Consider the following 19,815-nt stretch of genomic DNA (forward strand, 5'->3'; position numbering starts at 1 on the left):
TTTGAATATGAGTCTGTGACTTATTATTTATGCAGTATTTCCTGAAGCTATCTCTATTGGACTGCATTATGTGTGGCCCAGAACGTTGCGTGCATTAATCATAGTACAATGACACCATGGGCACATACAGAGGCTCTGCCCACTGCACGCTGCTCAAGAGTTAAGAATCCAAAAGTGATTGTGGAGACAAGAGCCATAAATCTGAGTCCCCCGGGACAGCATCAAGTGTAGATATACACCCACTGGCCATTACATTATATGTTTATTACTGCCGCCGCACCACAGTGATGAGATGCACTTATATGTTTGTGCTTGGACAGAGTGTATCTGTGGTGCCATCACTGTTAGGCCGATACCACTCATATTTTAGATGCTTTTCAAATCAACACACTTATTTTGACAGCTTTATAATAGTCGTCATAAAGACAAGCCCCACTTTTTATAGCAAAAAAAAGTGGAGCAGCATGTTTTTCATGCATACATAAATATACAGATTTAATTTGATCTTGTGAAATGTTTACCACCACCATACACAGACTAATGCATCCCTTCCACTTTAGTTCATTCAGTTCACTTGATTGGATAATTGACTAAAAGGATGGACATGATGTAGGCAAATGCCACCTCTGTGCTGCTTCCAATCTCATCCAGCCAAGGAAGTAATTAAGCAATGCTTTTTCCACCATTAACCAATTATCTCTGTGGCCGTCTGTCACTGGCCATCACTTTGGAGCTCCAAGTAGATTGTGAGAATCAGTCAGAACATGGAGATCAGCTGGCTACAGTGGTTTTATTGATAAATGGGCTGTTAGTGTGAGACATTCCGAATAGACCTGGGACAAAAATTAATGAGAAACACAAATGCAGTTAGCTTGAAGCCCACACAAAGTGAAACCTTTCCACTGGAGTTGTATGAACTGTATACAATTTTCAGAGCACCCTCACTTGCTGCTCACATACCAGCAGCAGTGGATATATCTCTTCCTTGATTTCTCCAATACATCAAGTTATTTTCTCTGATTCAGCAACTCTGTTATCATTAACTTCTGTCCAAAGAGAGGGGAGTGAAAGTGTCTGTCAGAGGAGTTCTTCAAAAACACTGAGGAAGTTGAGAGCTGAATCTAATCATCTCCAACTCATTTCAATGTATTTGCCATCTCTATCTTTAACCAGACCTCCAGGCCACTGGCACAATCTGCAGTGCAATGCGAGCAGCCCTCTCATTTGGATATCTGTCTATAGCAGTGCAGTAAAGGCCTGTTTTCATAATCACAGCCTCTCTTATTTATGTCCCAACTGGAGTGGAGCCATAACCTCCGCTCTTTGGAGCAAAATATAAAATATTAGAATGGTGCAAACCCTGAGCTGTGCATAGGCACAAAGTGCATAAACGTACCCTAATTAAAAGTGACGATTGATACAGGAAGGAGACACACTTCCCTCCAAAAAAAGAGTAAGACAGGATGTGTAATAAAGGCACAATCAGTCTGATGAACATGTCTGCCCAATGACCTCTGGAGTGGGACAGTTGGTAAAGACATCAAATATACACACATGCACAAACATGCACAAGAACATAGGCAGACTTCTCCTTGAGGGCTGACAGATAAAGGAAAGACCAAGAAGTCACTAAAAAGGAGATAGCTAATATTTGGAGCATAGCAGCTCTGTAAGATTCTGATTTGATAGCTGAGGTTACAGGTAGCTGCTCTTACTGTCAAGGCATATTTTTAAAGCTGGTTTAAAAAAAGGTTGGATGAAGGAAAGCAGACAGAGAGGCAACGATTGGAAACACCAGAGTTCTTTTCAGGTCAGCTCTCAGTTGCCAGCAGGTTCCTGCATTAATTAGACAGCATTTTAGTCTGTGTGTATGTGTGCGTGAGAGAGAAAGTTAGCCAGGGTGTGCTCTGTTCCTCTGTTATTGGATGTGTGTATACTCAAGTGTGTATTTGGCCCAGCTAAAATGTTTCGTTAATTGGACATGGAGGCAGCATGCCAAGGGCAAACCATGGCCTGCTCTTCTTCACATCTCCACCCTATGCCAGAGCATTGTCATAAACACACACAATCATTTTTCTCTCAATGCCAATTGACCTTTTGCTTCATTTATTCTAGAGCACTAAATGGCTCAAGAGGCCCATACCAACGCACAAGTATGCAATAAAAGCAGCCAATTCATTGTGCCATTGGCAACAGATTTAAACTTACAATAAACACAATTATTGTTAACTTCTTTTCTTCAGTAATGTCCTTTTGGAAGAGTTTTATTTATTTATTTTTTTCCCCAATGTAATCATGTATACATCTGTTAGTGACAACTCTGTGACTATGGGACAATAATGGGTGAATAAACAAGTGTATGGCTCTGGAACACGATCTTAATTTGTTTATTGACGATGTGTTCTTTTGTAAACTCACAGTCTGGTTGAGTAAAAAAAAAGGACACTTCGAGCAAATGAGAAGCTAATGAGCAGCTGGAGCAGAGAATATTCATTTAGCATTAGCAGACACTTATTTCTGTGCATTTTGTCTTTTTCAGATTCAGAAAAAAAGGTATGGACCATTAGCAAAACATGTATTAAAAGAGCATAGCCTTGGGTTTTCAAATTCTGTCTAAACTAAAAGTGCAACTTCAGCTCAGCATCGACCCACAACATACATTATCACTGGAGGGGAGCTCTGTTGTTTTTAGTAATTCTCTGCCAGTCTCTAAAATGATATCAGTCCATGCTGTGAGGGACTAACCCTCTGACTCCTGCTGGCACTGTTTTCAAATAAAGTGGAATTTAGTTGATGCAGATATTTGAGTCACTGCTCTGACCAAAGCCGATGAGAGTGAGCCAGGAGGAGGCAGGGAGCATCTGGCACCGCTTTCCCACCAAGCACAAATTAATCTCATTTTATGGCACCTCATTACTTTGACTATCATTGATAATCAAAACCACTGTGATGCTGTGGGTTTAGACACACACCTCATCTGGGAGCTCACATGCACAAGTCCAAGTAATCATCGAATGAGAAAGCAGAAAAAACAAATCACCTGCATATCCTCACTACATCATTAATCTAAGTCAATGAGGCCTGTCAGCTCATCCTCATATAAACTGTGTGTCCACTGCCTCCCATTACCCTGTCCCATCAGTGCTTCACTACCTTCCAGTATTACATTTGGATGCAGCATGCAGCATAATATTCATAACATGCATTATTCCAGCTATAACTGCTGCTGCTTCCTCCATGGATTCTCATCCCCATGCAGCACAAACTCACCCACCAACCCTGGCTCACTGTAACTAACTTGCAGCAAGAGATAAAATAAATGTAATAAATATTAGGGCAATAGCTGAAGTTACAGGGACCACTCAGGTAAACACAGTTGCTTTTACAATGACATGGTGGCAAATAACTGCTGTCTTCAAAAGAAAGTGATATGCACAGTTTTGCTAGCCAATAATCTACTCCTTGCATTCAGTGAATTCATGGGTCTTCTTTAAAGGAGGACACATATTAAGTAAAATCAACTTTAAAAAAAAATGTTATCACCATTAACTCACTTTGAATTCATGCATGTTCATGAATAGTTTTGAGCATCTTATTTGCCCTGCATTTGAAGTTCCACTGGTCTGAAAAGTTGTAATGTTTTCACCTACGCCTTATACATAACCAGTGTTGTGTACTTGCTTGGGATTTTCAGTGTATTTTTCAAATACTTTAATTTGGTTAGCATTTTGGCCAGACTGTAGCGCCACAGGTATTAAAAAACAGACTTCTCCTGCTCAGTTTTTAGGTTCATAAACCAGAGTCACCAAATTTGTTCTGTGGTCAAATTGTCAGATTGTGGAAGCAACAAACACTTAGCACTGTGCACTGCATTTCTTTGCCTAATGGAGGTAGATTATGTATATCCTCATTGTTCAGCTTCAGTTAGTTTATAAAGTATGATATCCAAATGTAGACATTCTTTTACACTAGAAAATGTGCAATACTAATCCCAAGGTGACCAAATACGTGCTTAATGCAATACGTGTCCTTTAAGTCACTTTACATCAATAATTAAATCTAAAAAAAAAGCAAATGTAAAATAATCTGCCTGTGTATAAACAACAATCTCATAATAACTAAATAACAAACAAAAAACATTGTTTTTGCCTGTTGCTAAAATATATGTACAAAAAACAAGGTACAAAAATATCTAGTATTTTTTGCAGTGAAGTCTAAACAAGCTCATGTTGCCAGTGTGTGTTGTGCACACATGCTTGCACACAGCCACAAACAGGCCCATTAGCCCTCTCCTGCATCACCTCACTAAGCAAAGAGTGGAAACGAATGGGGCGCCATTAGACTTTCATTACAGGGAGTTGGCTGGAGTGAAGAAGGTGGAATTGACTCCAAGTGGAAACAAAGAGTGATAAATAAAGTGAAAAAATGCATCAAAGGGAGAGAGGAACACAGAAGATGTTTAGAGCCGTAAGGGGTCTGGTAATGAGAGCTATGACCTCACTACATAATTAGCACAGCCTCAGTAAAATCTATTGCTTATGGCAGCTTTAATACTTACCACCTGTTTACCACACCACACCAACACATGTAAATAGTTGTAAATACATATTTCTGGACAAACTGCCTCTCTCTCTGTACATAGACACACAGTTTATGTGCACACCCTCTCATGTACGCACAAACATCCGTAGAGCTCCAAGGTTAATAGTAGCTGTCACGGGCAGGCTGAGCAGTAATGGAACACACCAATACCCCGGGGAGGAGAGTCTGTGCGATAGACACACTGTGAGGAAGAGGGGAAGGGGTAGAGTGAGGAAGACAGGTCAGAGGTGAGACGAGTGGGGAGGTACAAGTGTGTGAAGGTACAGGGCCAAAACTCTCTGGCTGAATCAATTTCTCCAAATGCAAATGAGAGTATTATTTATCTCTCCATTAGCACTAAATTATTCACACTTTCCCAGCATTCCCTTGTGCATTTGTGCTTGTGTGTGATTGGATGTGGAGTGGCCGAGCGCTGATTGCAGGGGGAGGGGGTGGACCTTGGAGAGAAGACAGTGTGCAAATTGAACAACAAGCCATTTACATCTTTCATCAGTCATGCTTGTTCCTCGTTAGTCAACAGTTTTAAATCACAGAGCCACCCGTTCCCTTTCAGTGGGTACTGATCTCCGTTTTTCTATTACCGTTATTTGTTTTATCATTTTGTGACTTTGAGCAGGACTTGTTTTAGTTGTGTGATTGCAGACAAGGATGTTCAGTGTTAAGACACCTGTAGAAGCATAATGGTTGCTTTTTTTCCCTTCAGATTTGAAACAGAATGACAAATATTCAATCATTCAATCATACAAAACTAAATTATATCATAGAAAAACAATCTTTTGAACTGTGACAAAAAAGAAAAACATTTATTGTTAAACACATAGATATGTATCATCGATTTCATATCCACTGTTCCCGCTCAAAACTGCATTAAACGAGAAAAGAAGAAGAAATGACAATAAGAAATTACATTAAGCAACATTTCAAAGCACACAGCTGTCACTCATATCATCAATATGGCATAGTCTGAAGCATATATTATTGAAATGTGCTTGTTTGTACATGACTCACGACTCTATGTAAACACTAAAAGATTGAATTGTTTCAAGTTTGTTCTACAAGAGCTTTTTATTTTAATTTAAAAACATTGTTGGCAATATTCTCTTAACACCTGCTCATATATTTGCTGTTGTCCTCTATACAAAGTAAACCATGAATTAACAAAATCAACAAAGATTAATTCTCAAAATGAGTCTCTGTGAACTCTGTAATATTTGTCCAAAAAAAGTAAATGACGATAAAAGCATCTCATCATCCTGTGTCTTCCACAGAGAAGGTGAATTTGTGGAAAGTGACAGGTGACACAATCCTCCAGAGAGCAAATCACTTCCATTTTATGGCTTTAAAAATAGACTCTTGTTCAGCCTCAACACATTCACTTCAGTTATGCATAAAACTGTGCTTTGTTGTCAGGCACTTACTGCAGAGGAATCTTATTCCAGCTCTATCAGATCTCACTCTGATCTTTCTGCTCCATTGCTTTGTCTTTTTGTTTACACCTGAGTAAAAACATCATATTCTGGGGAGAGGTTCATGGTGACTCAGCTTTATTTTATCATAAAGTTGATCTACATGTGATGTTTCTTCATCAAATATCACATTTCTCAACCTGTCACCATGGTGCTCTACAAACAATAATTGTAATGCTAGCACTGAACTGGGGACCATGTTTTCACAGACAGTGTTGTAAAAAGTGGTGGACTTGTTACATTTTCAACCAAAAGATAAAAATCAGATGAAGAGCGACAGATCAAAAACAGAGCAGTGTGGAAGTGAAGCTATAGAGGAGTAGAAAGAAGCAGGCAAGTCTTCAGGCATCACAGGTAAATATTTCACTATATCCTCAGCATCTCACACTGAGCCTTTGATATGCAAAATGAAAGCATCTCAGAAAGCAAACACCAGCAAACTTTTTCAATCAATCTTTTATTTTTTTCTAATATAATTGTTTTGAGTTCCTCCGATAGGCACTGTGTTTTTGTAGATGACGGATATTCTAAATATTTGTATTGATGTATGCATTTTCTAACGCTTATGCAATCTGCAGTTATGGATTGCTGCTTTGTGTGCAGTAAACACTGGGTAATCTCCTCAGACTGCCTCCCACGTTTCTCGACATGTGTTAGGTGAAATTATCAAATCTAAATGAATATGGGAAATAACAGTAGTAGTCAATTTGTATTTTGTTTATACAGTATTTTTTTTCTCTTCAATGACTATGTATTTCAGAGTTTTACACAGTTAAGACCTCATTTTGAAAGCAAAAGAGTTCATAAAATGTCCACTTTCACAGGAACTGAAACCCAGGAATAGATACTGACAATGTCTCAAGTATCCCACAGCAGCAGATGCCCTGGAACACATTGCTTGTTCACCATTTACCATAAAAAAATACAACTGCAGACCAAGGCAACCCAGAAAAGTTGTGGATTTGAGGTAGAGATCTAGCCACAGGCCCAGACACACGATGCAGTAAATAAACACAGTTAATGGCCGCCATGGGAACAGCACTAAAGTCCTGAGTTTCTGGGGGCAGCTACAGGACAACTGTGCTCATCCGTCCTGCTCATAGTCTCTGAAACACTGCACTGTACTTGGAAAGGGTAAACTTCATAGACCACACAGGCCCACTAACAAAACTGTTCTGGGCCAATTACTAAAGCACACATATTATGAAAATGTAGCTTTTATTCATGTTACATTGTTGCCCTCTCACCTGTGGTCGTATTGTCTTCCATTCACGCTTGTTTCACGAATGAAGTTGTGAGAACTAAAAAATGCTCTATTTACATATTGTCCAAATTGTTGTGTCACGGGTAAAATTTTGAACTTAAATCCATAAATCATTCCCACACTCATTCTGTGTTAGGCAGCAACATAGCACCCGTGTTGCCTAAGGACTTAATTAGTCTATTTTTCCATGGTTCATTCCCATTGCTGACAGCAGAGGGAGCTCCAATGCTTAAATGACTTATTGGAAATGAAAGTCTAGTTTATAAAGTTTGTTTTCATTAACAAAATGTGAAATACTTATGCCAAGGTGATGAAAAGCATTTTTAAAAGAAAATTAAAGAAGAATAGAATGAATAATATGTGTTTAATCATAAAACTAAGAATACAAATCTGTATATTTAATGTTGTGACCCTGAACAGAATTATTTTTTCACAAAACGATTAATATATTATTATAGTATTAGTATCTTTAAACAACATGGTGCTGGTTTGAGCACCAGTGTTTTCTTTCAAGTAAGCTCATTGTACTTGTATTTTCAATGAACAAAACTACTACTGCACTGTAGTTGTGTATTCCCAACAGGACCTAAAGTGGCTGTTGGAAAGTGCATGGCTTAAAACACCTCCTGGAGCTGTTGTGTTTAAACAAGACTTTCTCTGGATTTGAGGATGAAATGGCAGGTCAGTGGAAGGCCAAGTACACAGATTACTATGCAGTCCTGTGGTGAAAAGCACTGGAAGTCCACAGCAAACACAGCTATTTTTCCACATGGCTGCTCTGCCCGTCAGGGTAAGGCTTGCTCCAATCCCCTCTTCCTTCTCTACAGCCCGCTTCAAGATGCACAGCACTGGGTTAGCCCAGTCAAGCAGAGGTCTGGGTCCTCCAGGGTCTGCATCCCAGGACCGCACTTTTAATTTCACGCTTTTTTCACAGGCCCGAGGTCAGCACAATCAGACAGAATGCAGAGGAGCTTAACAGAGAGCAGAAAGGTGCGCTCACGACACATCACACTGTCACTGTAATTAGAAATGATGAAATATACTGCAAGGAATATGCATCGATTTCTATCTGGAGCGAGGAGAGGAGAATGGTTCTTTGGTTTCACACAGACACTGGGGATTTGGCCCAAACAACCACCGGCTCAGGAGGGGCATCTCTGAGGAGGTTCGAGGGTAACTGAGGTAACAGTTTGACATTTCACAAGTAAATAAATTAATCACAAGTTAAACTGCAAAAGCCACATCTAGAGAGTTATGTAATGATTATACAAGACCCATTAATCTAAAACACATCTACATTATTACCCAAATTCAAAATCTAAATGATAGTGCCCGTGTTATGCTTTTTTCTGATTTGTGTTGTTTCCTCTTCCTAAAATCATTTGCATGATTTCAGCCCTTGTGATTAACTTGAAAAGTACTGCTTCATGACATCACAACAGTAGATGTGTAGACAGACTAGTAATAAAGTGTTCCTCAAACATGTGTGAATGAAACAAAACACAACTCCAGTATGTTTCTGATGAGGTAACAGCATTCTAACCTGGCAAAAAGCTCACAAGAGTCCATTTTGTTTAATATAAGAACTTTAAACATATAATCTTTTAGTTTTTTCATTCTTTCCTTTCTTATTCTTATTAATTTTCCTAACTCACCTTGTATTGTCCAATTTCATAATGAGAACCGGAGGTGCCATTACTAAATCGTGTGCTGCCCTGTGTCATACTGTCATAACACAACATAACCCAACATAACCCATCGGGCTGACAGGCAGGGAGCAGGAAATCCTCTGTGCTTAGACTGAGCCCACAGACTTCAGCTGCTCCTCGGGCGGCTCACTTCACACCTCTCTATTACTGAAGAAGAAGAGGAGAGGGCTGCTAAAACAGGCCAGGATGAAGGACCAGACAGACATTATGCTTCCTTGTCCTGACAAAATGAACACAACTTTGGTTATGCAAGTTAAGAATGCTATAGCTTATATATACTGGACACTACAGGAGAGATGAGGAAATTTCCACAAGGCAAGAAGAAACATGAAACTGGATCCAAGACAAGAAAAGATTTGCTCAGTAGCAGAACTTAACAGAGTAAAAGTAGTAAAGTACTGTACTTAAAGGTGCCCTTTATAACTTTTTGGTTGGGGTCTGTCACCTGCTTGTTTTTCTATGGAGAGATTATTGTTTTGCCTGGAATGTTCCACAATATGACATTAAACAGCTCTACTTTACATTTATTCAATTACAGGTGGTTTTATAGAAAATACTTAGAAAAACAGGCATTCTGACAGTGAGCGGGGGTTGTTTCTCTACAGATTTGACCTGTAACTTGGCCTGATTTGGTCTCCATGAAGAGAGAAAGGTTTAATGCCATACTATGAAACATTTCAGAAGGAATAACATATCCATGAAGAAAAGTAGTTGAAGGCCCCTCAACCAGAAAAGTTATACAATGCACCTTTAAGTTAAAATTTTTGATATCTGTACTTTACAGATACTTCACTTTTACTTCATTATATTTGAGAGCAGGTGTACTTTCTGCTCCACTACAGTTTTGATCAGGATGTGAAAAGTAAATGTATTTCATTATTTTCATTATTATTTGAGACCTGCTGAAAAGACTGAGGGTTTATTTTTAACACATTTGTAGTTTGAGTAAACAGGAATATACAAAGATAAACAGCTTGGGAAAAAACAATTGATTCAGTTGTTTCTGCTGAGCCCAATTCTTTATCAAAATCATTACATCTGAAGCTTTATTTGATCTCAAAATCTGTGTGAAGTACTTTTACTTTTTACTCTTTAAGTAGATTTTTTAATTAGGTAGATTTTTCCATGTGATACTTTTACTTGAGTAATCATTTGGCCCTGTATCAGTACTTTTACTCAAGTAACAAAAAAATACAACTTTTTTTTACCAATGATTTTGAGTGCACAATTTGGTCTCACTTTTTAAAAAATCTTGCACTATTTTGTGGCACGAGATCTACTGTTTCTACTGGACACTGAGCAAGCAATCTCTAGCTACAGGTACTATAGTAAATCAGATGAATTAGAACTATCAAGTGAAGCCCTGAAGTGACAATTATTGGGTTTACAGTTGGACAGAGCACTGGGTTTGAGTGACTGCTAAATTAACACATGCCCATTTCCAAGCAGACAGCCCTTCAGTTTAACTGTAATACACACATCAAGGTGTATAATAAGTATTAACTGAAGTGTCTGGTTGCTATGGAATGCCACCGAGGTTTGAACTACAGAACAGGCTTTATACGAACCATCACACTGCTCCCAAATGTTTTCAGCCTGAATTGCCTGAATTTAACAGAACTCTGTATTTAAAGGGCCCATATTACAGTATCAATGGAGAAGACCAAAAAGTGCCCAATTGTTCACTTTTATGGTACAAGCATTTTGCCAGATTATTAACATTCGTAGGACCAACATTTTTGGATATGGAACCAAGCCTAAGTCGACCCGGGAGCCGAGTACTGCGCATGTCACAAAATGGCTGACATGGAAATGAGGCTGGTAGCTAAATTACTGCTTAAACAGCATTTTTTGTAAAATAATGTTAAATTATCACACATTATCATTAATACTTCCACTTACGCAGATATGAGTAACCCAAGACTCTTACAGTCGTATGTGCGGTACTGGGAAATAAGCAGGAATCTTATATTGGTTATTTATAGTACTGTTTGAAGGATACAGCCTATGTGGTGAAAAATGGAGAGATATTGTGAATAGAAAATAGAAAGAGAGAGATTAAAAGAAAAATATTCAAGATGAACAACAACTGGACAATGCAGCATAAAGCATAAAGGTGAACTATGTAACTTTTTGGACAGGGTCCGCCACCTGCTTGTTTCTATGGAGATGTCATTGCTCTGCCTAGAATGTTCCACAGTGTGACTTTAAATATCTCTACCTTACATGTGTTCAATTTTAGGCGGTTTTATAGCTCAAAAATACAAACATTTAGAAAAACAAACATTCTGAATGTGAGAGGGGTTGCCTCTCCACAAATCTGACCTGTATCTTTGTCTGGTTTGGTCTCCATGATGATAGAAATTTTTAATACTATATTGTGAAACATTCCAGAGCTACGATGAGTTTTTGGAATACAGACAAAAGTTTATTCTTGTTACAGAAGATATAGACAAGGCCTAGGCCTGCCCTGGTCAGAGACCAACAGCCTCTCCTCACCAGCAGTAAGTCCCTACCACATTAGCCCCCTCTGAGCATCCCAGCTCTGAGTCTCTCCCCCAAAGCATCTCCTCCAGAGCATGTCCTCTTCCATCTCCTCCAGAGCATCTGAGCTCTGAGTATTGGTACAGAAATTCAAGTTACATAAATATCAAAGCAGAGAGACTTTCACAGACTTGTTCTAATCAACTTCACTTACACTTGAGGACAGCTAAGACAATTCATAGTTTCCTGGGGGTTGTGTCTGTTGAGTCTTAACACATGTTAATGACTGGTCTGGGTTTCAGGTAGAAATCACATTCATTTATACAAAGACAGATTGAGAGAAGTTTTCCATCACATCAGTATAACCTGAGACCTAACAAAACATAACACACAGCTTCTATTATAACACCTGCACTATTCTGGATGTAGATTTTGCCCACTAGTGTACAGTTTAAATTACAGTTTTTTTGTTAATTTTTCTTCCCTCATACTCCCTTTGTAATCTTATATAAGATCTTCAAACAGATGCATTCAATACTCTCAAAGCTCATACATGCTGTGTTGCTTAAGAATCCAAATAAACCCACTGTAAAAGGTAAGAGGCCGTTGGTCTCTAGAGGGGCAAAACAACACACAGCAATTCAAAGTAAAAAGCTTCTGTAATCACTGTCTGTCTCATTTTTCAGTTTTTTTCTCACACAGTCTTATGCCTTCACCGGATTCCTGAGCACGGATGCGATCAGCCCTGAGATAAATGGTAATCTCTCTTGGCATTCCCACACATACACAGCCAGACACATACAAACATGGCTGTGGTTAATCCTGAATGTATATGAATCTCCACGCGAGCAGTAGTATGGAAAATAGGTGTGGGCCTGGCTGTAGTGGTGTGGACCGGAAGGATGGGGGGAGCAGGAGAGGAAGGAGCTCGGCTTTATTTAATCTCAGCAGAAGTGTCGATAGAGCAGAAAGTTCAGCAAGCTGGATCGCTGGTTAAGCCTCCAGTTTTACTTTAACTGTTCAGCTCTTCTGGCAGCATTTGTGTGAGTGTGTGGGAGAGAGAGAGAGGGAGGAAGACAGGGAGAGAGAGGGAGAGAGCGAGGGAGAAGGAAGGAGGGAGACGCTAGTGAAGACATTAAACATAGTGCAACGAAGCCGGAGCCGGGCTCTGCTGCTGCTGGAAGAGATGTATTTAATCAAGTCAGAACAAAGAAGTTGTGTAATTTCCTCCGAGGGCAGAGAGAACACTGGGAGAGACTTTTTTTCTGTGGAACAATACAATGGTGGTGTGTTGCATAATAGAGGCATTTTCCCAATCACTTGACAGCCGTCTCGTTCACTTGTGTTTCTTCTCAGTCTGCCTTATTCCATTTCAATGTATCTTTATATTGAGCATATGCTGTATTACTGAATTATAATGAGATACATAATTAAAAGGTAAATGCCATGTTCAGAGCGCATAGACATGTTGTTTTGTGTTGTTTGGCCCAGAGGCTGCTATGGCACATGCTGGACATTTTATTCTACTCATTAAAACCCTTACACACTGGTGCTGTGTTTTTCAGGTTCAACAGTGGGAGAAAATACATCTAAGACTGCTGCCTCTGGCGTGATTCAGATGTTTTGTTTGGCCACTATTTCTCAAAAGAGTGGAGCTGACCTTTCCCAAATGCTCTGAAGATGATTTCTGCTCATAACAGTAATAGATGGAGGTGGTGACCATGCACTCATGGACCAGTGTGTAGTTTAAAACAAAGCAGACGCACACACAGGGCAAACTGGCCATCTGCTTGTTGACTTTGGTTTCTTGCCATCCACTAGTAACTGTACCTTGAGAGAGTAATGTTGCCATCAAATACCCTTATGTGGATAACAAAAAATATACCTGTTATTCTTCTCCCCTGTGTAATACAATCCACCAGTGTCCACACATTTAGAAGTGCTCGGACTGATATCTCATAATAATGAAATGTAGGGAAATAAATTGTAAGGGGTGCATACACACAATTATTTGGGTTACATTTCTGTGTCCTTAGTCCTTGCTGATTTGGTTCTGGTTTAGGTTGAATTAAGTCTTGATTGGATCTATTCTATCTGGCATTAGTTGTGATTTAACCCTGTTTTTCATATTTCATAATTTTTTTGTAAATTATTGTCTTGGATTATTTTTCCTTGTGAAAAAAATAAACATTTCTCACCAAATGTAATTTAATATTCATTATTATTCAAATTATTCAAAATATTCAAATTGTTAAAATTATTCATGGCAATAATTCTAGCTTTGTTTGCTTTAAAGGTTGCATCTGTATACTGTGCAAGGAAAACTTGGGCAAAATGGATAGGTGAGACAGATTGAGTGTGTTGTAGCTAAAGGGGCATATTGACTCTTTACTTTTCTGCTCACAGTCTGCATCCACCTGTTTATTCCCTTAGCTTCTCCATAGCTGCATATTTTAACATCACCAGTCATTCTCTCATGGAATTCACCATCCCATTACTGTCCTATGGCTTCCCAGTTACAAATAACTGGTCCTTTTTATAGAAGTGATGCAAAGTTGTTATGGACATTTTATCTCTGTAAACATTTTAAGAAGACAAGGAACACCCACTAGAACCAAAGAGTAAGTATGTCTGAATGCTCCTACAGGCACAGAGATGCTGGCTGTCTCCTCTTTGTGCAAGTGCTAAAAGAATCATCAAAGTCTCTGACCTCCTCTTTGTATGCAGCTGCAGAGCACTGTTCACCACATTCTGACAAGCACGGCTTTGCTTATTCCCACCTATTACTCCTGCTGTATACTTTTTATTAGAACAACCCTATACTGCATTAGTGGCCTTGTCAGTGATTCTTTGTGGGTAAAAGTTCAATGCTACTGATTCCATAAATAGAATTCTCACATCTGTGAAAACTGTTTGCATTATTTACCAGACAACATACACTTATATAATAATAGTTATTCAAATATCACTGAAATGACTTATAAATGATAGGCAAAACTAGACTATAATATGATAAACTATATGTAACTTTCCTGGTGGAGGGTACACCGCCTGCTTTTATTTTGCATTTATTACACTAGCACAGTGTTTCCTAAACTTTTTTTTTCTGGGGACCCATATATTAAAAGTCACAAACCTTTGCAACCCAAGTCAATAGACATTATTTGTAAATAAATGGTAAAATGTCCCATTTTTCTATAGCGCTTTTCCACCTTCAAGGCACTCAAAGCGCTTTACAACAAGGAACCACTCACCTATTCACATACACATTCACACACCAGTGTACGCAGACACTGTGGGCAAGGTGGGTTAAGTGTCTTGCCACCCATAACGAAACCCATAACAAAAAAAATAACAAAATAAAGATGGATTTGACCATTATTGAACATTAATGAGGATATTTTATTGTTGACAGAGTGATCGTGTCTCTCTGAACAACTAGTATGACTCAAGTTTTAAACAATGAAAAACAGTAATTGAACCAGCAATAAAAGGATCCATAAGTCGCCTATTTGGTACATTAAATGTAGCCCATTTCTTTTTCTTCAATTAAAACAGCAATATTGGATCAAAATAGTTAATAAAATAATTACAAAAAGATTAGAAATTATACAAAACACTTAACATTTCAACATTTCTAGTGCGATAGGTTGGCCTGTCTGTGTTTTTATAACTCGTTCCAGTCTATTTCTCTGCTTTGGTTTCATTTTTATGAGTTCAGATGTGTCATTTGTTAGAACTGTATATTGTAGACCTACCTGCAGATAGTGAAAAGGCAACCCAAAAAAATCATATGCGAGCCACCTGAGAGTCGTGAACCAGTCTTTGGGAAACAATGCACTAGGGTATACCTTGGAGAACATGCATTCTTTCTGTAAGTGGGATTGCCTCTCCACAGATCTGACTTCTAACTTAGCACGTACTGTTTGTTTTCATGGAGATGCATATGTCATGCTGTAAAACATTTCAGGAAATGTTTCTTTAAGGAAACTAATATGTCTGAGTGTGACAGATTTGTTACAGTGGAATGAATGCTTAAAATTAAACATCTGTTGAAGTGCAAACAACAACAGAGCATGTGTGCCTTAGTAACCCCCCTGAGACAAAACTTTATTGAAGCAGGTCCATTTTATTGCCACACAAGAGAGTCAATGTAGTGTGTAAACTACTGTCTTAACCTTCACAGCATCATGCCTTACACTTTGTCTCTTAAATCATTCAGATAGCTTCATTCGGCACACACCTCCACCTCCCCAGTCCCTCTGCCTCCCAGTCACCAGGGTAAATGAGACTTTGATGTAAACAAACTCTGGCGAAACTCACTAAGCTCGGCCCACGCTTGGCAACACACGGATATAGTCTATTGAGAGGACATTATATAGTAATAGTATATCATAGTATATCCAGACCAAATATGGCAGTAATTATGTAATGAAAATTCACAGGGGTAGAAGAAAGTAAATCAAGAAGGTTGCCTGGAGAATTATCAAACAATGAGCTCAAAACATGTTTACAGGTAAATGCACAACACAGCAAAGGCAGAGTGAGAACAGATGTATGAAATTATTCTAGGGGCACGCCTTAAATTATAGATTATTTAAAAGAAATGGTTTAGGGAGTGAGGGGTGTGCTGGAGAAAACAACAGATCTCAAAGCTGACACTATGTTATTTGTGGAGATTTATGGACATGCCTGTAATCAGTATGATACAGATTGCAGGCACACGATACAGAAATATACACTTTATAGTATATTTTTAGATACATGAAATATGTTTGTTTATCTGTATGTTATAACAATTCAGTTAGTTCCATCAAAATCCCATGATTTAAAAAAATATATTAAAACCTCCTCTGGTCATCCTGTGGGACTGGTGTAAAGCACAGGGGACAAAAGCAGGACAAACTGCCCCATGAGAGACCACAGGCCCAAGGCGTCTCACTAATAAGTCACAAATGACACAAAAGAAGAGTACATTTCAAACATGGACTTATCTCAATGTTTATCTATGTTTTGTGTATCCATCTCCACGGTGATATAGCTCATATGAATGATCTGTCATTTTGTGTCACTGTCACTCGGATGGAGCTCCTATCTTTCAGCCAACACAGTCTGTCGAAGCTTGTCGTCATAATGGAGGAGATGGATGGCCAGGGAGCATACACACTGCTGCTGAGGCACTTGTTGTGACAGTACACTTAAATTGAATGCTTGACTGACGTCTTGCGTTATAGGAATATGGGGCTTTTAAAAGCCACTACAACAAACTCTGTTACCCTCATTGGTATGTAAATACATGGATTTGTGATAGTTTAATGTAGCAATAAGTTTAGTGATAGCCAAATGGAAATCACAAATGTAGTTCCACTTTTACATCATTTCACAGTTGCTCTTTTAATGTGAAATTTATTATCTCTACCAAGACATGCCTAAGCAGTGAATCAGGTGCTCCTCTGAAGTACCAAATAGTCTTTTAAGCTTCAAGTATCACAGGAGCTTGCATGCAGGAGCAGTGCACAGACTTGAACATGTACATTTTTTCACATATTTATAAGTAAAAATGGTACATTGACGTACTAAATTGAGTTATGCAATTCATCTCTCCATTTCACAAAGTGGTTACATATGTTTTGCATAGGTATCAATCATTAAAACAAATCACACAAACCAATCATAATAAAAACATTAAAAACACTCTGGTCTGCGGCTGTTGTGGGACAGTGACCTCGATGTGGATGATTTCTGTTCATTTTGTCTGCGCCTCTCACTGGACTGGTTTCAAGGTTCAGCACTTGTGATGCTCTTTTGAGAAACAAAACTCTACTCCATCTGCACAAACCTGAACCATCTCCCCAGGCTGAAGAAGTGTGTTCATTACCTGAGAGAGAGAGGAGGGGCTGTCACTCCAGCTCTGTGTACTGTGTATAGTCCTGTTCCAAACCAGCCCCTTGGATGACTACTTTTAGTTAATTAAAATCCATTCTTTACAATCACATGCCAATTCTACAGTGAAGGCCTTTATTGGATCTCTAATAATGTCCCAGAGGAGAGCTGCCCCAAACACACACTGACGCTGAGCTGTGGATATTACACACCATTTTTCTTGATTGGGATTTTAGCAGCATTTACTTGAGAAATTAGGACAGTTCCATGGCTGACTTAACAGATAGCAGTGCTATAAAATAAAACATACTAATAGTGCTGTAATAGGGACATTTTCTTGTCCATTGTATTTCATATTTCTTACATTATAATCTATCTACTTTAATGTCCTGTAGGACGGTAGAGTTTTAAGTGGGTAATTTCTCAAGCATAGCCAATTATATGTAACGCCACCATGCAGAACACGCCTTATTGATGGAACTGCCACCGGTTTTAGCCTTTTATTAGAAACTGTTAGAATGTGAAATTATGCTTGTAGGAGGAATTTATCGTGTGAACAAAGGGCTGGGCAGCATGATACCAAAAGTTTATTTTACAATATAATTTTGCAACTATATAATTGTAGTGTTTTATTACCACCACAGAATTGTTCATTGCCATTATAGAAAAAGTACTTTGTTACAGAATAGTGAAGACCAGCAATAAAATAAATTTTGCTAGCACAGTTCGTTACATGGACTAATCGGGAGTACTATATTCAAAATACTTGAAAGCTTACATTATAACATGGCATATAGCATTAAAATATTTGTTTTACCCTTTGTCAAAGGTCCTTTACTACTTTTTTTTTCATGTATCTGAGGAAGATTTGTCTTGCCCCAGTACAGATATGTTGTATAAGCAGCTCTTGGGATCAAAATAAGTCCATGCTGTCTGCATCTAATTAGAAAGTATTTTATTAAAAAAAACAAAAACAAAAAACAGGAAGTGTGCATTAGCATGCTAGTTTACAGTTAAGGAAAACTCCACACTGGTCTCAGAGAGTTGTGAAAAGAGCTTATAAACTGAACTGGTTCCGTTTTTCACATTTTTAAGATTAAAGATGAATAATCAGCAGCTTTAAGCATTTATTTATGTCTTATTAAATAAGAAAAGATTGTGCACACTCTCTCTGCAAGAGCTGTGTTTTCCTTTTTCTCACTAATACTGTGCAGATCGAAGCCTAAATTGCATCATGAAATACTGCAGTGTTTTCCATTGATTTTTGAAGAGTAACTGTATTCTGAATACTTCCAAAGGAAAGAGTAACTGTGCTGAAACACAGATATTTCATTCAACATTCTTAGTATTTAGTTACTTCCTCACACTGTTCTCTGCATACTTCTTTTGCCATTTTTCTTAGCGGTAAGCTTTGTGTAATTTATTCAGCCCAGCACACTAGCTTCAAAGCAGGAAATTAACATCTTTTAATTTCCCATATTAAATTTCATACATTCAACCTTGAAGTTAATTAAAAGCATTAGACACAAGTCAGCTCCCCTGCTTTATGTGTGCATTGTGTGAAGATATGACATGTTCAGAGCCACACATTCAGATGAGATACAGTAGACCACCTGGCAGCGTGTTGTTCTTCTAGACAGGTAATAATTTCAGCTAAAGTTGTCTTGTAATATGTAGGTTTAAGACCTAAGCCTTGACAAGGAAGGTCTGAGTGCTGCTTTCCCCAGAGAAATGTCCCCAAAGCCTGAAAATAGCTGTTCCCTATGAGTTTTACAGGTGGCCATGGAGCAAAAATCAATAAATAATTTGGCTTTGTTGTAACAAGGACAATGGGAGTGAAAATCTTAAGTGAGGACAAACCACACATTCTTCCCTTAGCTCAAAAAGTACAATTTCAAATAGACGGCTGGATCTTATGAGCTGCTTGTGTAAATAACATGCTTTGTGCTGAGAAATAAACATTAGCCATTCCTTTGCTCTTTGCACTCCATTAACAATGCATCTGGTTTGACACAATGACCATAAAGAAAACATTATTTTAAGTAATCGCTGCAATCTTCCCAAAGTGAGCCTATTAGTGTTCACAGCCAATGCTCAGTCTGTAAATGTGCACCTCTATTCCCTGGCATTAACCTGTGGCCTGCTGTAACTGTGGCTAATGTGCAGGCCTGTAATGCAGTGTGAGAAGGGACCATTAGTGGGTTATTTCCAACAGAGGCAACCAGGACCTCCAGACATCAGCTGTAGGGCTTACTTTCAAAGGTATAGCTATATGTCCACCTAATCCAATGTATTTTTGAGGTTTGCAATGCATATATGTCTACAGAAACTATATATGTTCAGCACAGGTTTCTTGCTCAAGAGATTTTAAATATAAATAAGAGATTTCTCCTGTTTAAATAAAGAT

This window comes from Boleophthalmus pectinirostris, unplaced genomic scaffold, assembly GCF_026225935.1.
Source record: "Boleophthalmus pectinirostris isolate CB_2022bp ecotype Guang Dong unplaced genomic scaffold, ASM2622593v1 HiC_scaffold_8, whole genome shotgun sequence".
Lineage (NCBI taxonomy): Eukaryota > Metazoa > Chordata > Actinopteri > Gobiiformes > Gobiidae > Boleophthalmus > Boleophthalmus pectinirostris.